The 19,395-nt window shown below is 45.3% G+C and overlaps 1 protein-coding gene across 4 annotated transcripts in view; it reads right to left on the reverse strand.

Annotated features, from left to right (window-relative positions):
- The window catches only part of LOC108410402 (arf-GAP with Rho-GAP domain, ANK repeat and PH domain-containing protein 1), a 133,143-nt gene extending 121,855 nt beyond the window's left edge, over positions 1-11,288 (reverse strand). The window contains exons 1-2 of one of the 4 annotated variants that reach the window (XM_037546618.1): positions 11,075-11,288; positions 7,272-7,333 (exon numbers count right to left, since the gene is read on the reverse strand). The gene's annotated coding sequence lies outside the window, so the exon portion shown is untranslated. Of the gene's footprint in view, positions 1-1,394; positions 1,412-7,271; positions 7,334-10,792; positions 10,811-11,074 lie in introns of those variants that run through there. The other 3 variants (XM_037546619.1, XM_037546620.1, XM_037546621.1) reach the window with 3 other exon arrangements.
- Positions 11,289-19,395: the final 8,107 nt, after the last annotated feature.

The raw sequence follows: 19,395 nt of genomic DNA on the forward strand, positions 1-19,395 counted from the left end.
GCATGGTAAGAGCTATCAAGTAGGGGTGGGCAATATGATATTTCATCGTTATCGTGATAAATGATATCACATTATGCTTTTCTAGGCACATCGTGGAGATCGTCAGTACTTAAAGAACACTGACTACTTGTTTTATGACCACGTGGGCACAATTAGGCCTGTTTATCTGGATATGACCGCAATGCACATCACAAAACATTCAATACAGACCACTACAGCTGTGTGGTTATTATTATTATGGCTTACAACTACAGATTTACCACTACTTTACCATAATGAACATTACATATAAAACTCAGGAGAGGTGCAGGTTTACTGGTCTGTGTTTATAGTACACTCACCAGCCACTTTATTAGGTATTGCTAGTAAAAGGTTAGACCCCCTTTTGCCTTCAGAACTGCCTTAATTCTTCATGGCAGACTTTCAACAAGGTGTTGGAAACGTTCCTCAGAGATTTTGGTTGGTTATTTGAGTTCCTGTTGCCTTTCTATCATCTGGAACCAGTTTGCCCATTCTCCTCTGACCTCTCACATCAACAAGGCATTTTCGTCCACACAACTGACCGCTCACTGGATATTTCCTCTTTTTCGGACCGTTCTCTGTAAACCCTAGAGATGGTTGTGCGTGAAAATCCCAGTAGATCAGCAGTTTCTGAAATACTCAGACCAGCCCGTCTGGCACCAACAGCCACGCCACGTTGAAAGCCCCTTAAATCCCCTTTCTTCCCCATTCTGATGCTCGGTCTGCACTTCAGCAAGCTGTCTTGACCACCTCTACATGCCCAAATGCACTGAGTTGCAGCCATGTGATTGGCTGATTAGCTGTGTGTGTTAACAAGCAACTGAACAGGTGTACCTAATAAAGCTGCCAGTGAGTGTATATACATTGTAGACATAGCAACATCTGGTTCCTATTACCAAAACTAAAAGGCAGGAGAAAATCCAAGTACATCTTAACCATTTAATTATTCAAAAATATTGAAAATTCCTTGAAAAGGTGACTATGCTGGCTCTCTCAGTCAAAATGGCTTCAAACCACAATCCAAGAACTTCCTCGCAGCCAGTCAGCCAGACCATGCAGACGTTTCTAAACGCACATGCAGAAGCATTTCAGCACAGCTCATACGGTCGCACAGGCCTAACAGTCAGCAGAAGCAGCCTCAGTGTGGTTAACAGCCTGCCTACTTTCTAACACTGGTGAAGGCACAAATGTGAACTCACTCAGTCTCACACATGATAGCTGTGAACTGCTGGTCAGAAGCGCAAAGATAGCCATCAACTTCTAAAGGAAGACAGTCATGAGATGTGGAAATGACTGATGACTCAAACGACTCACACTGGTGCCTTAAGCGCTCATACAAACCCCCCCCCACGGTTCAGAGATCGAGCACGAACCTGCCGAGGCAGCTCGTCTGTCTCCGGCTGCCCCGAGTCCAAACCTGGGAACGGAGCCTCAGAACACGCGACCTGTCGCTGTGAAAATGTCCAGAGCATGAACAAACACGGGTCTGAAGACAGACAGCTTTACATAACAGGAAAGTGCACAAACATTAGCTTGTGTAACGAAGGCACGTTCTCATTCTGTTACTCGGTCACGCATCTGCCCACGAAGACGTGCAGCCCTACAGCGACCGTCTACAAAAACAGCCTCCACATGGTGCAACCGAAGGGTTCTGGGGCAGAAATGACAGAAAATTACTAACATTTCCAACCTTAAGTCTCAATATAAAGGGCCCATTTCATGGAAAACCAAACAGCTTTATGTAGTGCAGTCAAGTTTCAACACATACAGCTCACTTCCTCAGTCCGTGTGTGGAAACGGAGCTGCCCATTTCGCATTCACTGTTTTTTTGTGATTTCACATAAACCAAGGTATTTACATATTTCCACCTGTTGAGGGTACAGAGGGTTAGGCCCACCCACTCACCTTGAAATTATTAGGAGGGTTTTACCCAGACTGCATTATGAAGGTGAAGACACTACAGGGCAGCCAATTAGTACAAGGCTCATTTACATATGTTAATTTTTTCTTGATTTTTTTTTCCCCCTAGAGATAGTTATAACACTTATGACCATTTTTGTTACATAACCACACAATTCATTTTTACAGGGGCATTTTCCAACCACTAGGACTGAGGAACAATGTAATGAATTACATACACATACATACACACACACACAAATTATATATATTTATATATGTATTATATATATTTATATATGTATGAGCTCCATTCTGTGTGTGTGTGTGTATTTTTTATATATATGTTGCTATATAATGGAGCGCCATTCTGATTGGCAGCTCCCATTCAAAAAGCACCCGGAGCTGAAATACTGCTTAGAACCTCAATAAGTGGGCGGGGCTAAACTGCTCTAGGCTGATATAAATGTAAATCAGTTGGCTCTCATGACATCACAGAAACTGTACGGGCCGTTCAATAAAGGACGGGCCCTTTAAAGGCACGGAGACAGGAACGGCCAGTCTACTTCAAAGGGACAGAGAGGTAAGAAAGGACTCGTGGAAATATGAAAAGCCACCGTTTCGAGACATAAACCCACACAAACACGCCAGGAGGACGTCAGGCTAAGACGGAGTCAAACCAGGAGACCCTAAAGCACTCAGTCAGAGTCGATAATCAGCTGTCATGCCTGTCACCAAGCAAGTTTGCCAACACATGCGAACACAAACTCAGCTGCTTCATTTATAAAGACACTGTCGTTCCCGCTGCTGGGCGGCTGCTGATGAGGATTCTGTCAGACGCACTGCATTCGTTTAATACAGACACTTCATTTTGGGGCTGGTTCCAGCTCAAGGGTGCTTCCTCTGCCCACGGCAGGTGTAGCGAGACAATATGTGCTGTGAACTTAATTAAAAGTTCTATCTGTATTCAATACATGACACTGGGAATTGTTTCTATAGTTCCATCAAACACCATCAGTGGCATTTAACGTAAAAAATAAATAAAACTCCTGGAAAACTGGGAAAACTGGGTTCGATTAGCCAACTTTAGACTAACTCAACCAGTTAACTTCTTATTCACCAGAGTCTTTTCTGAACTCCCATTCCGTCTCGAATAGTGCGGCAGTTGTATCCGGTGCCTGAGGAGAATCTGAATAAGACGCTAACTCCAGCTGTCGACCTTGGATAAAACAGGGAGCCAAGGAAACTCATGCTCGTCTCCTGTTTGGGAACCCTTCGTTTTCAGAGTTGAGCGCAACAATGTTGAGGAAAGAGTGGTCAACAAATAACTCGGCCGGGATGTTTACAGCTTCCGATAGCTGCTGGGCTGTAGACGGTCCTGGATTTCGCAGCTAGCTAGGAATGACTGAGCAATGTTAGAAAATCTCCGGACATTTCTGCACATTTTTATTACCATGAGCCGCAATAACACACGTCTGCCAGGCACGTGTGTAATATACATCTAGCACTTTTGTTTATGTTTTATTAGTCTGTCAATTTTCTGGAAAAAAATCTGAAAATTCCAAAATTACAAACAATCAAACAGACAAACAAACAAACAAATAAATAAATAAATGCTGAGTTTGCACACTTTTCTAATTCTGTATGTGAAGTTTTCAGCACTGAAACGGTAAAGTCATACTGTAGTGTGGAACCTGCGTAACGCTGCACTCGCAGTGGGTGTAATTAACTGTTATATATGACATGTTAGCACACGCTAGTGAGCCTCTAACGCTGCCGCTCACTGTCGCCCATCAAGAAAGGACAACATTCTATTTCAGAACGTCAGAGAAGAGGGTGCAGGCAGGATGGAGTGGGTGGAGACGGGTGTCAGGGCTGATGTGTAACAGAAGGATAGCAGCAAGAGTGAAAGGGAAGGTTTACAAGACAGTAGTGCGTCCTGCTATGATGTATGGTTTGGAGACTGTGGCTCTGTCTAAAAGACAGGATGCTGAGCTGGAGGTGGCGGAGATGAAGATGCTGAGATTTTCGTTGGGAGTGACAAGGATGGACAAGATTAGAAATGAGCAGATCAGAGGGACAGTGAAGGTGGAGCAGTTTGGAGATAAAGCCAGAGAGGCCAGGTTGAGATGGTTTGGACATGTGTTGAGGAGGAATAGTGAATAATGGTCAAAGAATGTTGGAGATGGAGCTGCCGGGTAGAAGGAGAAGAGGTAGACCTCAGAGAAGGTTTATGGATGTAGTGAAGGTGAACATGGAGATGGTTGGTGTAAAAGTAGAGGAGGCAGTAGAGAGGGCAAGATGGAGGCAGATGATCCGCTGTGGCGACCCCTAAAGGGAGCAGCCGGAAGAAGAAGAAGGAGGAGGAGGAGGAGGAGGAGGAGGAGGAGGAGGAGGAGGAGGAGGAGGAGGAGAAGAAGAAGGAGAAGAAGGAGAAGAAGAAGGAGGAGAAGAAGAAGGAGAAGAACAAGAAGAAGAACAACAAGAAGAAGAACAAGAAGAAGAAGAACAAGAAGAAGAAGAACAAGAACCACAAGAGTAAATACCACAGGACACCGCTGGAGTCTTCCTAAAATTTGGACTCGGAGAAGTCGAGGAGGCTCTGCAGCGCTCGTTTCTGATCAGGACAGAAGACAGTGTTATTCTGTAATATCTAGATTTCAGCTGAATGGGTCACTAAACTGCAACGGCTACTCACACGCTGCTTAGTGCTGACCGATTTAATGAAAAGCAATTCACACATCGAACAACACAACACTGAATAACTCAGCACCTAGTGATAAACTACATTTACATGTACAGCGTTTAGCAGACGCTGTGATCCAGAGCGACTTACAAGAAGCGCTTTGTCTATCTAGAGAAAGTATCTTTGCTAGTTACCAGTAGGTTAGAGACAAAGACAGTCCTGAGCTCAGATACTGCAAGAAACACAGTCACTGTAGATGCAGAGAGAAAAGGAGTTAAACACAGAACTCTGTGCCATACAATACAATACAATACAGTAATCTACAACACACAGAGCAGTACAATATACTGCAATCAACACTTAATTCAATGCTGATTTAAGTGCTGTGTAAAGAGACGGTCTTCAGTCTGCGTTTGAAGACAGTAAGAGACTCTGCTGTTCGGACAGCCAGTGGGAGTTCGTTCCCCCACCTGGGCGCCAGTACAGAGAACATCCTCGACGCTTGTCTTCTATGGGTCTTGAAGGATGGCAGGTCAAGCCGAGCTGTACTCGAAGCTCGAAGGGCTCGTGGTTTAGTTCGAGTACCACGCCACAAACTACTTCACGCCATGTGCTTCAAGCTCGTACCGCGAATGCACATCTGCTGGTGTGGTTTCACAGCTGTCTTCTCTTTTCATGATGCACGACGAAGTGAATTTGACTTCGGATTGTATTGTAGAGGTATTGCAGAGGTGTATTGCACTGTATTGCAGAGGTGCCTCCACTACTCACCTGAACCACTGCAGCACCTGAGCTGTAGAAAACACTCAGATTTCCCTTCTAAGACAGATCGTTTTGGCCCAACATCTGATTGGCTGAGCTCAAAGCCGACGTAAACAGACTGAACCCTGCATCGCTGCCACGGAAACGGAATATCCTGGTGTTGTTAACGGAAGGATTTGTCTGTAATGCTGCTCACATGGAGCACTGAGGGCACTGATGAGGCCAGAACCTGGTTCTGTTTAAACTGAGGGGCTGGCAACTTTTTCTCTTAACTACAACTAGTGTGGTCAGCTGGCTAACAGGCTACAGGATAAACACTTGCCCGGAGCGGTGGGCAGCCCTATTCACGGCCCCTGGAGAGCAGTTGGGGGTTAGGCGTCTTGCTCAAGGACACCTCAGTCATGTGCTGTCGGCTCTGGGCCGTTCTCCATCATACACCCTTAAAAGAAGTGGTTTTTCAAGGATTTTTTCAAATATACACTGGTTATATATGGTGTATGGCACACTATACAGTCATACACCATTTTTGTCATTTAACCAGGAAAAGATCAGGAGGATCACAGCCAAGACCGGCAGTAACACACACAACACACACAAATCTGTTCCCACAAAACAAACTACAAACACACTCCAAAACGTCAGTAACCATGACCCCTCAAAGAGCCTCTGCATGCATAAATACATCTGTGCATGGTAAACGTTCTACTTCCCATTCTTTAAGGGGGTCTAGTACACCACCTGGGTGTTAACAGCACAACACATCTCGTTCAGCTATTACAGTGCAATGGCCCTGCTGGCTCTAGAGCCGAATGGAAGCGCGAGGGCTCAGCTTAGAGACCCGAGACAGAGGAAAGGCTTCAGAGTGCCAGTTTCACACACGCTACCCTCTGGTGAGGTTAGCGCGCTCACACAGGATGCGCGAGCTGTTTCAACAACACAGAAAACATGCACTGGCCTGTCTGTCTACATGCTGGAAAATACAGCGAAATAAACGACTGAAAACAATGAAAATGGAACAGAAATTAGAGTAAAAATGAGCTCAAAAAGCAAACTACACAATTCAGGACCATCATCAGATGAAATGCTGCAGGCACATTTTCCACAGCGCCCACCAGGTCCCGAAGCGAAGCCCCCGTCACGAGGCACACACAGCTGATGGAAGACAAACGGACTGTGATATTTTATTCATTATATTTTTAAGCAGAGTAACTGATTTGACTGTTCATCAGTTGTGATAAAGGATGTTTCTAGAACTTTCCGGCTGTACCTACGCAGCACAAATGCTGTACATGCGAGTTAGAGATTAAAAAAAAAATTAAAAAGATACATAATATTAATACTAAAATATATAAATAAAATATTTATAAAATCTATTGCAATAAGTGCTAAAAACATTCATGTCAGACAGATGCATAGAACTGATCAATATTTCAAAACAATGTTTTATGGCTTATTTATTGCACTTTTTTGTATTTACTGCCATAATTATTGTGCTAAATGTTCATGCAACAATGGGCTGTGGTGCAAAACACACAGACACACAATTTTATATATATATATATATATATATAAAAACTTATATTTTACTGCGTTTGCAGCCCTAAAAAAATTGTCATATTTCCCTGTGATGCCAATCCTTGTAGATTCATGCATCAGCACATATCGGCATGAAAATATCAGATATTAGCATAATATTCACAATAATATTCTTATATTGGCCCACAACTGTCGCACTGTCCCTTAATGTGAAATGCCAAAGACAGGCTACAGCACTGCAGGTCAGAGGTAATGCGTGTGAAACAGGCCTTCGTCCGTCTGTAATTTAGCCCCTGAGCTGCTTTCAACAGCCACATTTAACAAAAACAAACAAACAAATAAACAAGCAGACGTTAAACCAGCTTACCGTCCTAGAGCACTGCACTTGGCCATCTTCTACTAACTGAGGAACAGACAGGAAGCAGCAACCTTAAAGACACAGAGAGTGTGTGTGAGTGGGAGGCATTAAAGCGCGCGCGCACACACACACACACACACACACACACAGAGACAGAGAGAGACACACACGCAGAGAGAGAGAGAGAGACACACGCAGAGAGAGAGAGAGAGAGAGAGAGAGAGAGAGAGAGAGAGAGACAGACACACGCAGAGAGAGAGAGAGAGAGAGAGAGAGAGAGACACACACAGAAACACAGAGAGAGAGAGAGAGACACACACGCAGAGAGAGAGAGAGAGAGAGAGAGAGAGAGAGAGAGAGAGAGAGAGAGAGAGAGAGAGAGAGAGAGAGACACACACAGAAACACACAGAGAGAGAGAGAGACACACACGCAGAGAGAGAGAGAGAGAGAGAGAGAGAGAGAGACACACACAGAAACACACAGAGAGAGAGAGAGAGACACACGCAGAGAGAGAGAGAGAGAGAGAGAGAGAGAGAGAGAGAGAGAGAGAGAGAGAGAGAGAGACACAGAGAGAGAGACACAGAGAGAGAGACACAGAGAGAGAGAGACACAGAGAGAGAGAGAGAGAGAGAGAGAGAGAGACACAGAGAGAGAGAGAGAGAGAGAGAGAGAGAGACACAGAGAGAGAGAGACACAGAGAGAGAGACACAGAGAGAGAGAGAGAGAGAGAGAGAGAGAGAGAGAGAGAGAGAGAGAGAGAGAGACACAGAGAGAGACACAGAGAGAGAGAGAGAGAGAGAGACACAGAGAGAGAGAGAGAGAGAGAGACACAGAGAGAGAGAGAGAGAGAGAGACACAGAGAGAGAGAGAGAGAGAGAGAGACACAGAGAGAGAGAGAGAGAGAGAGACACAGAGAGAGAGAGAGAGAGAGAGACACAGAGAGAGAGAGAGAGAGAGACACAGAGAGAGAGAGAGAGAGAGAGACACAGAGAGAGAGAGAGAGAGAGACACAGAGAGAGAGAGAGAGAGAGAGAGAGAGAGAGAGAGAGAGAGAGAGAGAGAGAGAGAGAGAGAGAGAGAGTTCTGTGGCATGTTTATAAAAAATCATTTCCTCCAAGAACAAAATTAGCTTCTTTGGTTCTTATTTTCTTTCAGCGACTTCCTTCATCACCAGATTTCCACCAGCGTGCAAGAGGAAAAACTTTTAGACCATCTATGCAAATATTAAAGAACACAGAAAGCCGCAGGTTACAAACAAACCAACAGCTACATTTTACAGGATGCTTCAAAAACCTGAAGCTTTCTGATGAAACAGGCCCAGAATCTTGGTGTAGTTTCCTACACTTCAGTAGCTATTAGCTGCCTACTCACATCTAAAGCCACAGCACTGTGGTCTGACACCCACATCTCTTCCCACACAACATTGCCAACGCTCTACCTGTCACAAGAGAGGTTTGCAGCGTGAATCGACCCTCTGAATCCAACCCAGGCTGTTTCTGCACAGCACGACAAAAAGAAAACCTTAAAAACCGTCACAGATTACGACCAAAACAAGTGCAACTGAACAGAGACAGGGAAGCAGGACTCGTTCAGAGCTCACGGCGCAGCAAGCCAAGCAGCCAGAGAACACGGGGAGAGGCATATGACGCCAAATACAGCCGCAATCAATCGAGTTCCTCTATTTTGAAACAATCGCTCCTTTATTTCTTCCCTGGGCGCGTTTTTAGTGCAGAACTGGGACTCGGTGAGACATTCCGCCCGCATTATGGGCACATTCCTGGCGTGTGGGGACTGAGCAGGGAAAAGGGGCCTGGGATTCTGCAGCAGGATGGGCTTGAGAAGAGCTTTAAAGAGTGACTAAATGGCACTACTCTACCAGCAGCATGGTTAGGGTGGCAATACAGTATTTTATGGTATAATGATAAATTACACCCCAGGGCGCTTTTCTGAGTACATCATGGACACCATCAGTACTTTTTCCATTACAAATAGCAAAATTACTCCTGTTTGTTTGAATTTAGTGCAGCACAGCATGTAAACACTGAATAAAAATGATTATACTTGTATTATAGTCAGAAACGCTAAGGCCCGGTCGCCCAGTCAGAAACGCTAAGGCCCGGTGGCCCAGTCAGAAACGCTAAGGCCCGGTCGCCCAGTCAGAGACGCTAAGGCCCGCTCGCCCAGTCAGAAACGCTAAGGCCCGGTCGCCCAGTCAGAGACGCTAAGGCCCGCTCGCCCAGTCAGAAACGCTAAGGCCCGCTCGCCCAGTCAGAAACACTGAGGCCCACACAGTGTAGCACAGAATGAGAAACGCTGAAACTCAGATCGCCTGACCTCACAGGTTGACTCTCCTGGTGTTTTCACTGTCTGTGCCAAGTGATCAGAAACCAGAGAAAAAGCACTGTGACGCGTCCTGCATGTGAAAGTATCTCTAAACATCGTGACACAGCGTTTTCCCCCCTAAAGACCACGTTTTCCATCATTCTGTCCACTGCTGGACAGTACCGCACTGCAGCTTTTGGCCAAACTGTGTCGAAAGAACTTTCCCCCACAACACACAAGACGTCCAAAAACAGACCGATGTGTAGTCGTCTGTGAGGAGGCGGACGTCTCTCACATTTAACTTAGGTGGCTGGGTTAAAGTTTGCACTTCAGCCACACAGAGGGCAACCAAAACAGTATAGGTGTGAATTGTTGAACGCAGGAACGGAAAAGTGCTTGCCGGAGAGCAGACTTCAGGGTGGATCTGGAGAAATCTGAACACGCTCTCCACCAGACTACACTGCTTACATGGATCAGGTGTGTTGGGAACATGAAAAAACACCAACAGGTGCAGGAACTAGTGGCCTCCAGGACCAAAACTGGGAAGAACTGACCACAATAATGTTACCAAACTAGGACAAACAAACAATGTCCACCCATTTTTACATGTTTTTGCTTAATTCTGTCATCGCAATGTAAACAAATCCATTCAGAGTGGTCTGATGTAAAATGGTCTGTTGTAGAGAAATGACAGGCTCATATTTCCTTACAGTGGTGGTGATGGGAACCAGGCGTCGCCATGAATACAACACAGATATAGACATTTTATTTGCCATCCAGAACCACCAGAGAACCTACACGAGTCTTCTGAGCTTATATGGGGTGTTGATGATGCTAAAATCATTAAAAATAATAATAATAATAATAATAATAATAATAATAATAATAACAACAATAAAAGTAAGTAAGTTTTGTTTGGGGACTATTTTGCCTTATGACGCCCTGCATGTCACCCTCCGCCATGAATGGGTTAAAACAAACGGAGACGCTTCAGGCCAAAACTTCACCACTACGTGAGCGCCTCGGGCCGTGAATTCAGAGCCACTTTCTGCGAGGAGCTTTCAGAGGCGCTCAACTCTCCAGACGTCTGGTTCCTATCAGCACCGCTGGGAACAGTTCTGACCCCAGAGCCACCCTGAATCCTGAATCCTGACTTACACAGAACTGAAAAACAGAGCCTCTGCCAAAACAGCACAAACACACTTACTCAGAGAGCGTGGCGACGCGGGTCTGCGTCCCGTTCCACCTTAAACACGCCGCGGCTACACTGGAGCTGCGACACCATTTAAGGCGGAACGGGAGAATTCGAATAAGAAGCTGGAAAACAAACCAACTTCAGCTTCTTCAACCAGGAACGGTACAAACGCCCGCTGCCGGGCGACCGGCCAGCGCGACAACAACAGTGGGGAAAGGGGCAGAAAGGAAGGGGACGGGGGAAAGGGGCAGAAAGGAGGGGGACGGGGGAAGGAGCGGTAAACAGGGCTCTTACTCGTCTCGCCGCTGTGGTGGAGGGCGAGCGGTTCCAGTGAATGAGGGACGCTGAGGCGCTGAATCCGCCGCTAAAGCCTCTAACGCCGCTTTCCCGAGCCAGGCTGCCCCGCCGCCTTCATCCCTCGACGGGTCTCCTGCTCCTGCTCTGCTCCTGCTCTGCTCCTGCTCCGAGCGCGGTTTCTGTCTTTCCGACTGACGGGGAAGTTTTTCTCCCCTCGAGCCGAGTCTGTGTGTCACGAGCCGAACTCGGGTCACGTGACGCGTCCCATAGAAACGAGTAGAGTCGCCGTTTCCCCCCATTTCCAGTCCGAAGCCCCGAGAGGAGCTGAGCTTCTCTCACCCGCGCCCTTCGGTCTTATTCTTTCCCTTATTCCCTCTTATTCTCCCTTATTCCACCTTATTCTCCCCTTATTCCCTCTTATTCCCCCTTATTCTCCCCTTATTCCCTCTTATTCTCCCTTATTCTCCCCTTATTCCCTCTTATTCCCCCTTATTCTCCCTTATTCTCCCCTTATTCCCCCTTACTCTCCCCTTACTCTCCCCTTATTCCCTCTTATTCTCCCTTATTCCCTCTTATTCCCCCTTATTCTCCCCTTATTCCCTCTTATTCCCCCTTACTCTCCCCTTACTCTCCCCTTATTCTCCCTTATTCTCCCCTTATTCTCCCCTTAGTCTCCCCTTATTCTCCCTTATTCCCTCTTATTCTCCCTTATTCTCCCTTATTCCCCCTTATTCTCCCCTTATTCCCTCTTATTCTCCCCTTATTCCCTCTTATTCCCCCTTATTCTCCCCTTATTCTCCCTTATTCCCTCTTATTCCCCCTTATTCTCCCTTATTCCCCCTTATTCTCCCCTTATTTCCTCTTATTCTCCCCTTATTCCCTCTTATTCTCCCCTTATTCCCTCTTATTCCCCCCTATTTTCCCCTTATTCCCCCCTTATTCTCCCCTTATTCCCCCCTTATTCTCCCCTTATTCCCTCTTATTCTCCCTCTTATTCCCCCTTATTCTCCCCCCCCCCCCCCCCCCTATTCTCCCATTATTCTCCCCTTATTCCCCCTTATTCTCCCCTTATTCCCCCTTATTCTCTCCTTATTCCCCCTTATTCTCCCCTTTTTCCCCTTATTCTCCCCTTTTTCCCCTTATTCTCCCCTTTTTCCCCCTTATTCTCCCTTATTCCCCCCTATTTTCCCCTTATTCCCTCTTATTCCCCCTTATTCCCCCCTTATTCTCCCCTTATTCTCCCTCTTATTCAGAGCCCCGCTGTGACATCCTGAATACATAAAAAATAATGCATGGCCACCACTTAGTATGGCGTGAGAATGAGATGATTATGTTGTGGCCACTACTTAGTAAAGTGTGGGAACGAGATCCTAATTTATGGCCACAACTTAGTAAGCCACAATCTCGTTCCTACGCCTTACTAAGTCACGGCCACACATTAGGATCTCGTTCCCACGTGTTAACAGGGCATTATTTTTATTTATACAGGATGAGTATGAATAAAAATAATGCGTGGCCACGACTTAGTAAAGTTTGGGAACGAGATCCTAATGCATGGCCATGACTTAGTGAGGCGTGATCTCACATGATGTTTTTTATTCGCACAGGAGGTCAATATAATACGGAGCCCCACTGGTGACACCCAGTATGAATAAAAATAATGTGTGTCCGCGACTTAGTAAGCTGTGGGAATGAGATGAGTAAGTTGTGGCTACAGCTAAGTAAAGTGTGGGAATGAGGTCCTGATGCGTGGCAACTTAGCCATGATCTCAGTCCCATACCCTACTATGTCATGGCCATGACTTAATTATCTCATTCCCACACCTTACTAAGTCATGGCCACGCATTAGGATCTCGTTCTCACACATAAAAAGGACATGGACACACATTATTTTTATTTATACGGGATGTCACCTGCAGAGCTAAGTAATATATGAATTTTTTGCCTCAATATATTAAACTGTGGCCTCAATATAGTAACTTGTGGACATTATAGTAATTCATGCCCTTCATATAGTAACTCATGGCCTTAATTAATTTGTAGCCTCAATACACTAACTTGTGGACTCAATATATTAATTTGTGGCCTGAATATAGTAATTTGTGGCCTCAGTGTATTAACTTGTGGGCTCAGTATAGTAATCCATGGCCTCCATATAGTAACTTGTGTCCTTAATAAATTTTGTGGCCTCTATATATTAAGTTGTGGGCTCAATATATTCAACTATGGCCTGAGTATAGTAACTTGTAGCCTCAACACATTAACTTGTGGACTCAGTATAATATAGTAATTTGTGGCCTCAATTAACTTGCGGGCTCAGTATAGTAATCCATGGTCTCCATATAGTAACCTAATTAATTTTGTGGCCTCTATATATAAAGTTGTGGGCTCAATATATTAATATGTGGCCTCAACATATTAACTTGTGGCCACGCCTTATTAAAAATAATCACCCTGTGACATCAGGGGCTCTGTACTCCATTCCTCTTTTTAGACCCTGTGAAGTGGAATTTCATGGTTTTAGTGACCGGCCATCCGGAGCGGTTTGATGTGACACTTACCAGCTGTGTCTCTGGCCGTAGGAACCAGGGGTCACAGTGTCTGTAGCACCACTACTGACGCCACCCAAGTCCTCTGAGATTTCGCATGTAATGTCACTGATGGGGAAATAGTAATAAATCTGAGGAAAAAACTTTTGCTTTGGTCAATTTTCCCAAACACCCTCCATGAAGCCTCACACTATTTTTCCAGAAATGCATCTCTGCTGATCGGCCACTAGGGGGCGACAATGTTTCATACAGTACAAGTCACTCATGCATGGTGCAGCACCACCATTCCCTGTCCTTATTCATATTTCTGAGGACTTGAGCTGGTCTTTAATGGGTGGGTCAGTGCATTTGGGTGGGCCGTGGCATTCAAGTGGGCCTCTGAAAACTTCCCTGAGGCTTCGGCCACTCACTGCCCCGAACTGCCCGGCTCCATTTATTCTGCCGTGATGATTCATCAGCAGAGAGCCGGCTATAAGGAACGCTTTACTGGCAGGCGGAAAAAGGGGGTGATGGGGGGGCTGGGGTGAGTCACCGGACGGGGGCGACTCAGACACTTTACACTGAGCATGCCCGGCGGCCTCCTCTTTTCTTCCGCCCTCGTCCAGCCGTGTGGGGGTTGTTTTAGTAGTTTGTTTTGGGTTGAGTACAATGAAAGGCTCATGGTCCAGGCTCCTGCGTGTGCATGCGGCCTGGGAAGTCTGGAAAAGTACGGGAATTAAAAATCTCTCCCTCTCAGATCTGAGGAAGGACTGCTGAAAGGTGCGCATCAGGCCAAAACTAGCATTTAATTAGGTTTACCGTCACGTTATGCAGCAATGCATTTTCACACGTCAGTCTTCCTACAATTCCCAGCATGCACTGCAGGGAATCTGTCAAGCAACCAAAGCCCCTTTCGCACGTTCATGTTCAGGCCATCTCAGCAGGGAGAACATTACAGTAGTGGCGGCGTTCACCAATGAGAATTTACATCCTTACTAAGGAATTGACCGGTCTGTCCGTGTTTGTTTGGTGTAGTTTCCATGTTCAGACGTCGTGGCGAGGCCTGCACACCTTTTCTTTCTACCTGTGCAGAGTGCAAAATATCCATATGGTCCCAAGTTGGCTGGCTACTCCAGTGTTAGCTGGCTGCTAACTCACTCACCATACCGGCAGTAAAGTGTCTTCCTTGGAAACGCTCCTCTCTACCAGCGGTGGACGAAGAACACAGAGCCTGTACTCGAGTTAAAGTCGAGACACCCAGGGTAAAATATTCCTCCAGTAAAAGTAGAAGTTCCTCTCTTTAGACCTCCACTTGAGTAGAAGTACTAAAGTATTTACCTTCAAATGTACTTAAGTATAAAGTAAAAGTACTAAAAGAGTAATTCTGGCTCTGATGTCCTGTTATCATTTTTATAACCAGACTGGCTTCATGAACTCATTTCAGGTGAAAGTCCTCCAGCGTCTCTCTTGGTAAACCAGTCTTTTAATAGAACGTCATTAATTAGTGACGCTGACGTCTATTAAAATGATCATAAGCACAAAACACTGAAGGTAACCAGTTTCCATCAGGGAGAACCGAGTGCTGCACTGGGTCGGTATGACCAACAGGACAAAACCAGCTCTAAACAAAGTGACCGCTGGGCCCTGATTGGTGCTCTGGCTTTGTGCTTCTTTCGTTTTGACATGTTACGTTTTTATACACACAGAAACCAAAAGGAACGACAGATTTCTCAAAATGTAGGAGGAAAAAGTCGGATATTAGACTCTGAAATGTAGTGGAGTGAAAGGAAAAAGTCGCCCAGAATGGAAAAACTTCAGTACAGATACACAAAAAAACTACTTAAGTACAGAAACTAATTACATTTACTCAGTTACTCAGTTACTGTTCACCACTGCTCTCTAGTTTGGTTTAGTTTGGCTTTTCCACACATTAACTGAGATCTTACACTTTTCCTCCAGTGTCTTCCGTTTAATAAATGAGTAACAAGCCACTCTTTCCACCAGTCTCTCAAGTTTTTAAAGGTATTCCAGGCATAGTTACATCTGCCAGGCTCTGAAGTACCAACTGAGTTGACCAGTTGGCTACAGCGCCACCCCGAGGCAGACCAGTGCCATATCTCTAGTAAGAATATCAGAGACAGAAGCTAAACACTGACCATAGCCTGAGTTTGTATTTGAGCATCATTTCTACCTTAACAATCAACATAATGTCATAAATAAAGTTTATTTTCTGGGACCCCCAGAATCTGGATTTTAAGACTTTTAAGAGGTCCCAGACCCCACAGGACCCCTTGTATTTCACACCCTGTGGCCGGTCCACACAGTCCTGTGGATGAGCTACTAAACTTTAGGTAGTAAGGTAACAGCATTATTTTTCATTTTATTTATAGATCACATTCTCTCTCTCCTGCTAACACACAGCCCTGTATCCTCCGTACTGCCCACCCATCCAGCGCAGAAGCAGCATCGGTAGTCTGCTCTTAATGTCGGCCTCGACAAGCTCAAATCAGAAAATTAGATTTATCACCAAACTTTTGCTCTAAGGTTACGTCAGGTCAAGCAGAATCCTGGAAAGCCCCCACAAAGACAGATATACTCAGTAATGTATTTGTGTATGCGTGTGAGAGTGTGAGTGTGTTAGTGCGTGAGTGTGTGTTAGTGCGTGTGTGTGTGAGAGTGTGAGTGTGAGAGTGTGTGTGTGTTAGTGTGAGTGTATGTGTTAGTGTGTGAGTGTGTGTGTGTTAGTGTGTGAGTGAGAGTGTGTATGTGTGTTAGTGTGTGTGTTAGTGTATATGTTTGTGAGTGTGAGAGTGTGTGTGTGCGTTAGTGTGTGTGTTAGTGTATATGTTTGTGAGTGTGAGAATGTGTGCGTTAGTGTGTGAGAGTGTGAGAATGTGTGTGTTAGTGTGTGTATGTGTGTTAGTGTGTGTGTGAGAGTGTGTGTGTGTTAGTGTATATGTTTGTGAGTGTGAGAGTGTGTGTGAGTGTGTGAGTGTTAGTGTGCTTTGCATGGTGTTTGCTGAAGGGATGTGGTTGCAGATAAAAGTGAAAGTGAGCTGATACACCAGATCATAATCGTCCACAGGGCAGCACGGTTTATATAAGAGAGCGGCGTCGATTTCAGATCCGCAGTTCAGCGTTTTCACTTCGCCAACACTTCTGAGGACCACGTATGTGTGTGTGTGTGTGTGTGTGTGTGTGAGACAAGGGAATATTGGGAATAATAAATTATCCCATCTTTGAAACGTCAGTCATGCGGCCTGTTAATCCCCAGAAGCTCTGGAGTTAATCAGGTTCAGGTATGAGGGTTAATGAACGGCTCATCTGATGACTGCATGGCGGAAAAGTCATTTGGCTGAAATGAATGAATAAACTTGTGAAGTTGTGAAACTTGAGCCTTTCGGTTTTGGTCATAAATGTCAAAACTCAGTCAAAACTCAGTCACAAAACACCTCCACAACAGCGTTAATCCCTGCTAGCACCCCTGCGGGACTCTCCTAGCGCTAAGCTAACAGCGAAAGCTTGGGTATTTTTTGGCTGCTCTACATGAAATGTGGACGTTTCAAATGTTCAAATGTCCAAAAAATGTCCATGTGAATTTCGAGCAGCTGCTGCTGTTTCCATTTCTAACAACGGTCTGAAACCCAGAAAGTCTACCACTCATATTCAGTCAGCGACGTATCCAGAATTCTCAGAAGGCCTAAAGCAGGGGCAGCGTACGGCTCTTCTACTGCCCACAGCTGAGTTAGATTAGTAGGTAATAATAAAATAATCCTCCTCTACAGTAAAATGAAGCTCTGCTGATCGTTCACAACACAGTTTAACAGTAAATGATCTTAAACGCTGGAGTTAATGTAGATCTGCTAATTCACCCTTTAACCCTGAAGATCAGCACAGACGGCTGGTCACCATAGCAACAGCTGGTAGTTACGAAACAGAAAAGAGAGAGATTTAAGACGAACAGCGATAATTTGGATTTATTTTGTTTGATTTAATGTGTTAGGCCTTCTTTTCAGCTCCTGAAGTCCTATCCAATGGGAGAGCTCACTCGGCTGTATCTGCCTAGATACCACAGCAGGAAAAAACCTGATTGGATCAATTTTCGTTGCGCAGTTCAAGAATTTAACCTTTAAAAAGAGTTTTGCATAAGAGCATCCCTACAATACCCTAGGATGTAGATGCAACATGCATGATTATAGTAAATGCAAATGAAGCTACACACACGTATGTTATTAGAAATCATTAGGCTTAGTAGACCCTGGAAGACCCTGGAAGACCCTCCTTCCCTTCTCTACCCCGCTATTACCCTTTGGCCTCCTTTAAGGCCTGACTATGTTTATTCTATGTACCACATTATTTGTAAGTCGCTTTGGATAAAAGCGTCTGCTAAATGCAATGTAATGTAATGTAATGTAATGTAATGGAAGAGCCTGGAAGAGCCTGGTTCCCCAGTAGAAAAACACCAGTCCATAAATTATTCAGACACCAAACCTGTCCTGGCTGATAGACTTTTACTCTGCATTACATTCGGGATGAGGAGGAAACCGTAAATCTGAGTCAGTTTGATTGTCGCTGTATTAATGGTGGTGGTGTCGTGTCGGAGACGCAGGAATAAACAGAGGAGAAAGATTCCATTTAAGCTCCTCGGGTCACATGTGCACCATTACAAGCCTGGTGATGCACCCTGTCGGGGGGGAGGAGGGGGATCGATCACATGGACTCTGGCCTTCATGGTCTGGTGGAGATCATGATCATTCAGCAAGACCCCCTCACGGGATGATTCCCCCCCCTCCACATACGCACAGTGGCGATCCGTGACTAGCAGAGTCAGGCCTTCACTTTGGGCCATAAAGGTCAAATATTGGTCAAAAAATGTCAAGAAACTCCCCTCAATGACAATGCTAACTTCTGCTAGCGTCCCTATGGGATTCTAGCAGTTTGTTAGCGCTAAGCTAATTGTGATTCACGTGGGTATGTTCTTACAAGGCTGAAGTGTCTTTTTCGAATATTCCGTTCCACCTTAAACGGCGCCGCAGTCGCATTCTGGCTCATTTAGGCGTCTTATGTAACTGTGGCAGCGTTTAAGGTGGAATGGAATATTCCACAAAGGCAGGTCCTGATTAAACACAGACATCTTAAGCTTCTAAAAGACATTCAGCGTTTTACTTGACGTTAGTGACAGAATTTTGGTGTATATTCATGTGACATCACAACCATGATGAACTCAAAACGGGCTGTCTTTAGTTACAGTAACTGCCACACCATTTCACTTTAGCGTGAACAGGTGGTCCGGCGTGAATGGGTGGTCAATTGTAAACGTGTTCTTGGCTGTGACATCACAACTTGAAATAATGAAAAGTAAAAGACTTCAGTGTGAATGGGTGGTCAATTGTAAACGTGTTCATTGTTGTGACATCACAGCCATGACAAATCCATAGACCGCATGGCCTGGAGTAACTGGTACAGTTTGATAGTGTTTACATGTTTTTATTTTAAAAAAGCATGGAAATTTCCATGATATGGACCCTTTAAACATCCCATTAGCCCACACTGCTCTCGCTCCAGGCCTTCCTTCACGCCCCATCAGTCTCGTCCACTCCTGATCTTCAGCGGAGGGTTTTGATTACATCTGGCCACCAATCACACTTGCTCCCCTGAAGGCTGGAGTGGAGGCTGTGGAGAGAACCTCAGGTTGACTGAAACGGAACTGAGATCAGGAGTCTGCACGCTGCACTGCAGCCAGGCAGAAATGAGCAACACGCACTTTGGTGCTGCCACACGGCAACAAA

This window comes from Pygocentrus nattereri, chromosome 17 (assembly GCF_015220715.1).
Source record: "Pygocentrus nattereri isolate fPygNat1 chromosome 17, fPygNat1.pri, whole genome shotgun sequence".
Classification (NCBI taxonomy): domain Eukaryota; kingdom Metazoa; phylum Chordata; class Actinopteri; order Characiformes; family Serrasalmidae; genus Pygocentrus; species Pygocentrus nattereri.